The sequence below is a fragment of the Arachis stenosperma genome, chromosome 1, assembly GCF_014773155.1.
Source record: "Arachis stenosperma cultivar V10309 chromosome 1, arast.V10309.gnm1.PFL2, whole genome shotgun sequence".
Classification (NCBI taxonomy): domain Eukaryota; kingdom Viridiplantae; phylum Streptophyta; class Magnoliopsida; order Fabales; family Fabaceae; genus Arachis; species Arachis stenosperma.
Window position 1 is genome coordinate 134,192,758 of NC_080377.1, and position 10,624 is coordinate 134,203,381.

The window sequence follows — 10,624 nt, forward strand, 5'->3', positions numbered from 1 at the left end:
CGGTTTGGTTCCCTCCCCTACCGGAATAGAATCCCTCTTTTGCGTCTGTCACTAACGCCCAGTAGGTTACAGGTTTGAAGCACGTCACAGTCATTCAATCATTGAATCCTACTCAGAATACCACAGACAAGGTTAGACCTTCCGGATTCTCTTGAATGCTGCCATCAAGTCCTGCCTATACCACGAAGATTCTGATCTCACGGAATGGTTGGCTCGTTTGTCAGGCGAGCACTCGGTTGTCAGGCGATCAACCATGCATCGTGCAATCGGGAATCCAAGAGATATTCACTAAGCCTCAGATGCTTGTGGAACAAGAATGGTTGTCAGTCACCTTGTTCGTGAGTGAGAATGGTGATGGGCGTCAATCATCACCTTCATCATGTTGAAGAACAAGTGATATCTTGGACAAAGAACAAGCGGATTTGAATAGAAGAACAATAGTAATTGCATTAATACTCGAGGTACAGCAGAGCTCCACACCTTAATCTATGGTGTGTAGAAACTCCACCGTTGAAAATACATAAGAACAAGGTCTAGGCATGGCCGAATGGCCAGCCTCCCAAAGGCCTAAGATAGCATAAAACAAAGATAGCTACCAAAAGTCTCTCTTTATACAATAGTAAAAGGTCCTACTTATAGAAAACTAGTACATAGATGAGTAAATGACATAAAAATCCACTTCCGGGCCCACTTGGTGTGTGCTTGGGCTGAGCAATGAAGCTTTTTCATGTAGAGACTCTCCTTGGAGTTAAACGCCAGCTTTAGTGCCAGTTTGGGCGTTTAACTCCCAATTAGGTGCCAGTTCCGGCGTTTAACGCTGGAATTTCTTGAGGTGACTTTGAACGCCGGTTTGGGCCATCAAATCTTGGGCAAAGTATGGACTATTATATATTGCTGGAAAGCCCAGGATGTCTACTTTCCAACGCCGTTGAGAGCGCGCCAATTGGGCTTCTGTAGCTCAAGAAAATCCACTTCGAGTGCAGGGAGGTCAGAATCCAACAGCATCTGCAGTCCTTTTGAGTCTCTGGATCAGATTTTTGCTCAGGTCCCTCAATTTCAGCCAGAAAATACCTGAAATCACAGAAAAACACACAAACTCATAGTAAAGTCCAGAAAAGTGAATTTTAACTAAAAACTAATAAAAATATACTAAAAACTCAACTAAAACTACCAAAAACATACTAAAAGCAATGCCAAAAAGTATACAAATTATCCGCTCATCACAACACCAAACTTAAATTGTTGCTTGTCCCCAAGCAACTGAAGATCAAATAAGATAAAAAGAAGAGAATATGCAATGAACTCCAAAAACATCTATGAAGATCAGTATTAATTAGATGAGCGGGGCTTTTACTTTTTGCCTCTGAATAGTTTTGGCATCTCACTCTATCCCTTGTAATTCAGAATGATTGGCTTCTTTAGGAACTCAGAATCCAGATAGTGTTAATGATTCTCCTAGTAAAGTATGATGATTCTTGAACATAGCTATTTCTTGAGTCTTGGCCGTGGCCCAAAGCACTCTGTCTTCCAGTATTACCACCGGATACATACATGCCACAGACACATAATTGGGTGAACCTTTTCAGATTGTGACTCAGCTTTGCTAAAGTCCCCAATTAGAGGTGTCCAGGGTTCTTAAGCACACTCTTATTTGCCTTGGATCACAACTTTATTTCTTTCTTTTTCTTTCTTCTCTTTTTTTTTCGGTTTTTTTTTTTCGTTTGCTTTTTCTCTTTTTTTTTCTGCTTTTTCTTGCTTCAAGAATCATTTCTAATGATTTTTCAGATCCTCAGTAACATGTCTCCTTTTTCATCATTCTTTCAAGAGCCAATATTCATGAACCACAAATTCAAAAGACATATGCACTGTTCAAGCATACATTCAGAGAACAAAAGTGTTGCCACCACATCAAATTAATTAAACTACTATAAAATTCAGAATTCATGCAATTCTTTTCTTTTTCAATTAAGCACGTTTTTATTCAAGAAAGGTGATGGATTCATAGGACATTCATAACTTTAAGGCATAGACACTAAGACACTAATGATCACAAGACACAAACATGGATAAACATAAGCATAAAAATCGAAAAACAGAAGAATAAAGAACAAGGAAATCAAGGAACGGGTCCACCTTAGTGATGGCGGCTCTTTCTTGCTCTTGAAGATCCTATGGAGTGCTTGAGCTCCTCAATGTCTCTTCCTTGTCTTTGTTGCTCCTCCCTCATGATTCTTTGGTCTTCTCTAATTTCATGAAGGATGATGGAGTGTTCTTGATGCTCCACCCTTAGTTGTCCCATGTTGGAACTCAACTCTCCTAGGGAGGTGTTTAATTGCTCCCAATAATTTTGTGGAGGAAAGTGCATCCCTTGAGGAATCTCAGGGATCTCATGGTGAGAGGGGTCTCTTGTGTACTCCATCCTTTTCTTGGTGATGGGCTTGTCCTCATCAATGGGAGTATCTCCCTCTATGTCAACTCCAACTGAATAACAGAGGTGACAGATGAGATGAGGAAAGGCTAACCTTGCCAAAGTGGAGGTCTTGTCCGCCACCTTGTAGAGTTCTTGGGCTATAACCTCATGAACTTCTATTTCTTCTCCAATCATGATGCTATGGATCATGATGGCCCGGTCTATGGTAACTTCGGACCGGTTGCTAGTGGGAATGATTGAGCGTTGTATGAACTCTAACCATCCTCTAGCCACGGGCTTGAGGTCATGCCTTCTCAATTGAACCGGCTTTCCTCTTGAATCTTGCTTCCATTGTGCGCCCTCTTCACATATGGTTGTGAGGACTTGGTCCAACCTTTGATCAAAGTTGACCCTTCTAGTGTAAGGGTGCTCATCTCCTTGCATCATAGGCAAGTTGAACGCCACCCTCACACTCTCCGGACTAAAATCCAAGTATTTCCCCCGAACCATAGTGAGATAATTCTTTGGATTCGGGTTCACACTTTGGTCATGGTTCTTGGTGATCCATGCATTGGCATAGAACTCTTGAACCATCAAGATTCCGACTTGTTGAATGGGGTTGGTAAGCACTTCCCAACCTCTTCTTCGGATCTCATGGCGGATCTCCGGATATTCACCCTTTTTGAGTGAAAAGGGGACTTCAGGGATCACCTTCTTCAAGGCCACAACTTCATAGAAGTGGACTTGATGCACCCTTGAGAGGAATCTATCCATCTCCCATGACTCGGAGGTGGAAGCCTTTGCCTTCCCTTTCCTCTTTCTAGAGGTTTCTCCGGCCTTGGATGCCATAAATGGTTATGGAAAAACGAAAAAGCAACGCTTTTACCACACCAAACTTAAAATATTTGCTCGTCCTCGAGCAAAAGAAGAAAGAAGAGAGTAGAAGAAGAAGAAATGAGGAGGAGGGGGAAGGTAGTGTGTTTGGCCAAGAATGGGTGGGTTTGGGAGGGAAAGTGGTTTGAATTTGAAGGGTGAGGTTGGTGGGGATTTATGAAGGGTGGATGTGAGTGGTGAAGAGAAAGATGGAATTTGATAGGTGAAGGGTTTTTGGGGAAGAGGTATTGAGGTGATTGGTGAATGGGGGAAGAAGAGAGAGAGTGATGGTGGGGTCCTGTGGGGTCCACAGATCCTGTGGTGTCAAGGAAAAGTCATCCCTGCACCAAAACTTGCTCAAAATCACGTTTTGAGGTATTTCTGGCGTTAAACGCCGGGCTGGTGCCCATTTCTGGCGTTTAACGCCAGGTTGTTGCCCTTTACTGGCGTTTAACGCCAGTCTGGTGCCCCTTTCTGGCGTTAAACGCCCAGAATGGTGCCAGACTGGGCGTTAAACGCCCAACAGCTAGCATTACTGGCGTTTGAATGCCAGCTTCTTCTCCTCCAGGGTGTGCTGTTTTTCTTCCTGTTTTTCATTCTGTTTTTGCTTTTTTCATTGTTTTTGTGACTTCTTATGATCATCAACCTACAAAAAAAGATAAAATAACAAAAGAAAGTAGTTAGCTATAAAACATTGGGTTGCCTCCCAACAAGCGCTTCTTTAATGTCATTAGCTTGACAGAGGACTCTCATGGAGCCTCAGAAATACTCAGAACCGTGTTGGAACCTCCCAACACCAAACTTAGAGTTTGAATGTGGGGGTTCAACACCAAACTTAGAGTTTGGTTGTGGCCTCCCAACACCAAACTTAGAGTTTGACTGTGGGGGCTCTGCTTGGCTCTGTTTTGAGAGAAGCTCTTCATGCTTCCTCTCCATGATGATAGAGGGATATCCTTGGGCCTTAAACACCAAGGATTCTTCATTCACTTGAATGATCAACTCTCCTCTATCAACATCAATCACAGCCTTTGCTGTGGCTAGGAAGGGTCTGCCAAGGATGATGGATTCATCCATGCACTTTCCAGTCTCTAAGACTATGAAATCAGTAGGGATGTAATGGTCTTTAATCTTCACCAAAATATTCTCTACAAGTCCATGAGCTAGTTTTCTTGAGTTGTCTGCCATCTCTAATGAGATTCTTGCAGCTTGCACCTCAAAGATCCCTAATTTCTCCATTACAGAGAGGGGCATGAGGTTTACACTTGACCCTAAGTCACACAAGGCCTTTTTGAAGGTCATGGTGCCTATGGTACAAGGTATAGAAAACTTCCCAGGATCTTGCCTCTTTAGAGGCAGTTTCTGCCTAGACAAGTCATCCAGTTCTTTGGTGAGCAAAGGTGGTTCTTCCTCCCAAGTCTCATTTCCAAATAACTTGTCATTTAGCTTCATGATTGCTCCAAGGTATTTAGCAACTTGCTCTTCAGTGACATACTCATCCTCTTCAGAGGATGAATACTCATCAGAGCTCATGAATGGCAAAAGTAAGTCCAATGGAATCTCTATGGTCTCAATTTGAGCCTCAGATTCCCATGGTTCCTCATTGAGGAACTCAGAGGAGATTGGTACACGCCCACTGAGGTCTTCCTCAGTGGCGTCCTCCTCCTTTCCTTCCTCTCCATATTCGGCCATGTCTATGGCTTTGCACTCTCCTTTTGGATTTTCTTCTGTATTACTTGGAAGAGTACTAGGAGGGAGTTCAGTAATTTTCTTGCTCAGCTGTCCCACTTGTCCTTCCAAATTTCTGATGGAGGACCTTGTTTCATTCATGAAACTTTGAGTGGTCTTGATTAGATCAGAGACCATTGTTGCTAAGTCAGAGGTATTCTGCTTAGAACTCTCTGTCTGTTGCTGAGAAGATGATGGAAAAGGCTTGCTATTGCTAAACCTGTTTCTTCCACCATTATTGTTATTGAAACCTTGTTGAGGTCTCTCTTGATTCTTCCATGAGAAATTTGGGTGATTTCTCCATGAAGAATTATAGGTGTTTCCATAGGGTTCTCCTAGGTAATTCACCTCTTCCATTGAAGGGTTCTCAGGATCATAAGCTTCTTCCTCAGATGAAGCATCCTTAGTACTGTTTGGTGCATTTTGCATTCCAGACAGACTTTGAGAAATCAAATTGACTTGTTGAGTCAATATCTTGTTCTGAGCCAATATGGCATTCAGAGTGTCAATCTCAAGAACTCCTTTCTTCTGACTAGTCCCATTGTTCACAGGATTCCTTTCAGAAGTGTACATGAATTGGTTATTTGCAACCATTTCAATCAATTCTTGAGCTTCTGCAGGCGTCTTCTTCAGATGAAGAGATCCTCCAGCAGAGCTATCCAAAGACATCTTGGATAGTTCAGAGAGACCATCATAGAAAATACCTATGATGCTCCATTCAGAAAGCATGTCTGAGGGACATCTTCTGATTAATTGTTTGTATCTTTCCCAAGCTTCATAGAGGGATTCTCCATCCTTCTGTCTGAAGGTTTGGACCTCCACTCTAAGCTTACTCCATCTTTGTGGTGGAAAGAACTTTGCCAAGAAGGCATTGACTAGCTTTTCCCAAGAGTCCAGGCTTTCTTTAGGTTGAGAATCCAACCATATTCTAGCTCTGTCTCTTACAGCAAAAGGGAATAGCATCAGTCTGTAGACCTCAGGGTTAACCCCATTAGTCTTGACTGTGTCACAGATTTGCAAGAATTCAGCTAAGAATTGATGAGGATCTTCCATTGGAAGTCCATGGAACTTGCAATTCTGTTGCATTAGAGAAACTAATTAAGGCTTTAAGCTCAAAGTTGTTTGCTCCAATGGCAGGGATAGAGATGCTTCTCCCATAAAAATCAGGAGTAGGTGCAGTAAAGTCACCCAGCACCTTCCTTGCATTGTTGGCATTGTTGTTGTTTTCGGCTGCCATGTGTTCTTCTTCCTTGAAGAATTCGGTCAGGTCCTCTAAAGAGAGTTGTGCCTTGGCTTCTCTTAGTTTTCTCTTCAAGGTCCTTTCAGGTTCAGGATCAGCTTCAACAAGAATGCCTTTGTCTCTGCTCCTGCTCATATGAAAGAGGAGAGAAAAAGAAAATGTGGAATCCTCTATGTCACAGTATAGAGATTCCTTGAAGTGTCAGAGGAAAAGAGAAATAGAAAGAAGAAGGAGAAGAATAATTCGAACTTTAATTAGATAAGGTTCGAATTGTGCATTAAGAAAGAGTGGTACTCCATAAATAGAAGGATGTGGGAAGGAGGGAAGAGGATTTTCGAAAATTCAATTAAAAATTTTGAAAACATTTTGAAAAACACTTAATTGATTTTCGAAAATTGAAAGTGGAAAAGAAATCAAGTGATTTTTGAAAAAGATTTTGAAATTAGAAATTAAAAAGATTTGATTGAAAACTATTTAAAAAAAATGTGATTAAAAAGATTTGATTGAAAAGTTATGGTTTTAAAAAGATGTGATTGAGAAGATATGATTTGAAAACAATTTTAAAAGATATGATTTGAAAACAATTTGAAAAGATATGATTAAAAAATAATGACTTGCCTAACAAGAAAAGATATGATGCAAACATAAAACCTTCCTTAACAGAAAAGGCAAAAAATGTTCAATCAAATCATTAATTGTTAGTAAGTATCTTTTAAAAAGGAAAGAAATTGATTTTGAAAACATTTGATTGAAAAGATATGATTTGAAAAAGATTTGGTTTTGAAAAACTCTGAAAACTTGAAAAAAAATTGATTTGAAAACAAAATCTTCCCCCTAGCACCATCCTGGCGTTAAACGCCCAGAATGGTATACATTCTGGCGTTTAACGCCCAAAATGCTACCTCTTTGGGCGTTAAACGCCCAACCAGGTACCCTGGCTGGCGTTTAAACGCCAGTCTGCCTTCTTCACTGGGCATTTTTGAATGCTCAGCTTTTTCTGTATAATTCCTCTGCAGTATGTTCTGAATCTTCAATTCTTTGTATTATTGACTTGAAAAGACACAAATTAAAAATATTTTTGGATTTTTAATAATCAAAATGCAACAAGAATCAAATAACAATGCATGCAAGACACCAAACTTAGCAGTTTGTGTACTACTGACACTACATGAGACACATAAACACTCAAGCCAAAAGAATTCAAAGATCAGAGTAAGAAATCATCAAGAATTACTTGAAGATCCTTAAGACACATGAATGAATGCATGTAATTGACACCAAACTTAAGATGAGACACTAGACTTAAGCAAGAAACAGCAAATATTTTTTTTTGTTTTTTATGACTTTGTAATTTTTTTTTGTGTTTTTCGAAAATTAAGTGGAAAAAGGTATCAAAATTCTTAATGAGAATTCCAGGAATCAGTGCAATGCTAGTCTAAGACTCCGGTCCAGGAATTAGACATGGCTTCACAGCCAGCCAAGCTTTCAAAGAAAGCTTCGGTCCAAAACACTAGACATGACCAAAGGTCAGCCAAGCCTTAGCGGATCACTGTTCCAAAAGCAAAATTGATGAAAATCAACAAGCTCTTGTGGTGATAAGTTGAAACCTCGGTCCAATCAGATTAGACATGGCTTCTCAGCCAGCCAGATTTCAACAAATCATCATGAAACTCTAGAATTCATCTTTAAGAATTTCGAAAAAAAATAAATACCTAATCTAAGCAACAAGATGAACCGTCAGTTGTCCAAACTAGAACAATCCCAGGCATTGTTACCAAAAGCTTGCTCAAAACTTGAACAATCCCCGGCAACGGCGCCAAAAACTTGGTGCTGTTGCCGGATTTTGGCACTGATGTTACCGGACAAAGAGCCTGCTCAAAACTTGAACAATCCCCGGCAACGGCGCCAAAAACTTGGTGCGCGAAATTGTGAACAATACTTTTTCACAACTCTCATAATCCCCGGTAATGGCTCCAAAAACGTGGTAGCTCAATACCATGGCATTACATAACTTCGCACAACTAACCAGCAAGTGCACTGGGTCGTCCAAGTAATACCTTACGTGAGTAAGGGTCGATCCCACGGAGATTGTTAGCATTGAAGCAAGCTATGGTCATCTTGTAAATCTTAGTCAGGCAAACTCAAATATATATGATGATGAACGAAAATAACATAAAAGATAAAGATAGTGATACTTATGTATATCATTGGTGTAAGAGCTTCAGACAAGTGTATGAAGATGCCTTCCCTTCCGTCTCTCTGCTTTCCTACTGCCTTCATCCAATCCTTCTTACTCCTTTCCATGGCAAGCTCGTGTAGGGTTTCACTGTTGTCAGCAGCTACCTCCCATCCGCGCAGTGAAAGCTAATGCACGCACTCTGTCACAGTACTGCCAATCACCGGTTTGGTTCCCTCCCTACCGGAATAGAATCCCTCTTTTGCGTCTGTCACTAACGCCCAGTAGGTTACAGGTTTGAAGCACGTCACAGTCATTCAATCATTGAATCCTACTCAGAATACCACAGACAAGGTTAGACCTTCCGGATTCTCTTGAATGCTGCCATCAAGTCCTGCCTATACCACGAAGATTCTGATCTCACGGAATGGTTGGCTCGTTTGTCAGGCGAGCACTCGGTTGTCAGGCGATCAACCATGCATCGTACAATCGGGAATCCAAGAGATATTCACTAAGCCTCAGATGCTTGTGGAACAAGAATGGTTGTCAGTCACCTTGTTCGTGAGTGAGAATGGTGATGGGCGTCAATCATCACCTTCATCATGTTGAAGAACAAGTGATATCTTGGACAAAGAACAAGCGGATTTGAATAGAAGAACAATAGTAATTGCATTAATACTCGAGGTACAGCAGAGCTCCACACCTTAATCTATGGTGTGTAGAAACTCCACCGTTGAAAATACATAAGAACAAGGTCTAGGCATGGCCGAATGGCCAGCCTCCCAAAGGCCTAAGATAGCATAAAACAAAGATAGCTACCAAAAGTCTCTCTTTATACAATAGTAAAAGGTCCTACTTATAGAAAACTAGTACATAGATGAGTAAATGACATAAAAATCCACTTCCGGGCCCACTTGGTGTGTGCTTGGGCTGAGCAATGAAGCTTTTTCGTGTAGAGACTCTCCTTGGAGTTAAACGCTAGCTTTAGTGCCAGTTTGGGCGTTTAACTCCCAATTAGGTGCCAGTTCCGGCGTTTAACGCTGGAATTTCTTGAGGTGACTTTGAACGCCGGTTTGAGCCATCAAATCTTGGGCAAAGTATGGACTATTATATATTGCTGGAAAGCCCAGGATGTCTACTTTCCAACGCCGTTGAGAGCGCGCCAATTGGGCTTCTGTAGCTCCAGAAAATTCACTTCGAGTGCAGGGAGGTCAGAATCCAACAGCATCTGCAGTCCTTTTGAGTCTCTGGATCAGATTTTTGCTCAGGTCCCTCAATTTCAGCCAGAAAATACCTGAAATCACAGAAAAACACACAAACTCATAGTAAAGTCCAGAAAAGTGAATTTTAACTAAAAACTAATAAAAATATACTAAAAACTCAACTAAAACTACCAAAAACATACTAAAAGCAATGCCAAAAAGTATACAAATTATCCGCTCATCAGCCCCTATTTGGTTTCGTGTTTCAACTGGTTCACCTTCTTTGGGGTTCGTGCCGTTTGATTGATGGGAGCCTTCCGTATTCCTGCGTCCGTTTCATTTCTCAAGGCATGCTCTTTAGTTTTCCAAAGGAGCATTTATTGCGAGGGGAGACTTTTTCGATTTTACCCTTCGTGCTCTGGTTGCTCCTTGGGGTTTTGAAACCGTTTTGGTTTCTATTCCTCCTTCCCTCGTTCATTTCTTTGGTTTTGTTATGTGGAAGCTTTTTTCCCTCTCTTTACTCTGGTGTTTGCTCTGTTTCCCTGTGGTTGCATTCTTACATCCCCTGCTTGCATTCTTCCTGCTAGGTCGGGCTTTTGTAGTACTTGTTTAACCGCTTGGTTGGTTCGAACCGTCATGGGGTGGGCCTGGAAATATTGTTGCAGACGTCGAGAGGCCGTGAGGAGTGCGAGGGCGAGCTTTTCTAGGCGTGAGTAGCGGGTTTCTGTGCCTTGTAGAACTTTGCTTTTGAAGTAGATGGGTTGTTGTTCCCTATTCTCATTTTCGTGGATGAGTGCTGCTACGAGTGCTTCTTCTGTTATGGAAAGGTATAAGTAAAAGGTCTCCCCCATTTGGGGTTTGGCGAGAACGGGGGTTCTACTAAGACTTTTTTGAAATATTGGAATGCTTTTTCACATTTTGCTTCCCATTTGAAGGGGGCCCCTTTCTTCATCAGCTTGAAGAAAGGGATTGCTTTCTGTGCTGATGCCCCGAGAAAG

At 41.4% G+C, this 10,624-nt stretch overlaps 1 non-coding gene across 1 annotated transcript; it reads left to right on the top strand.

Moving 5' to 3' along the window:
• Positions 1-5,731: 5,731 nt before the first annotated feature.
• LOC130949918 (small nucleolar RNA R71) lies at positions 5,732-5,839 on the top strand. Its single transcript, XR_009073487.1, has one exon. It is a non-coding gene; the product is annotated as a small nucleolar RNA R71 (small nucleolar RNA).
• The last annotated feature ends 4,785 nt before the right edge of the window (positions 5,840-10,624 follow it).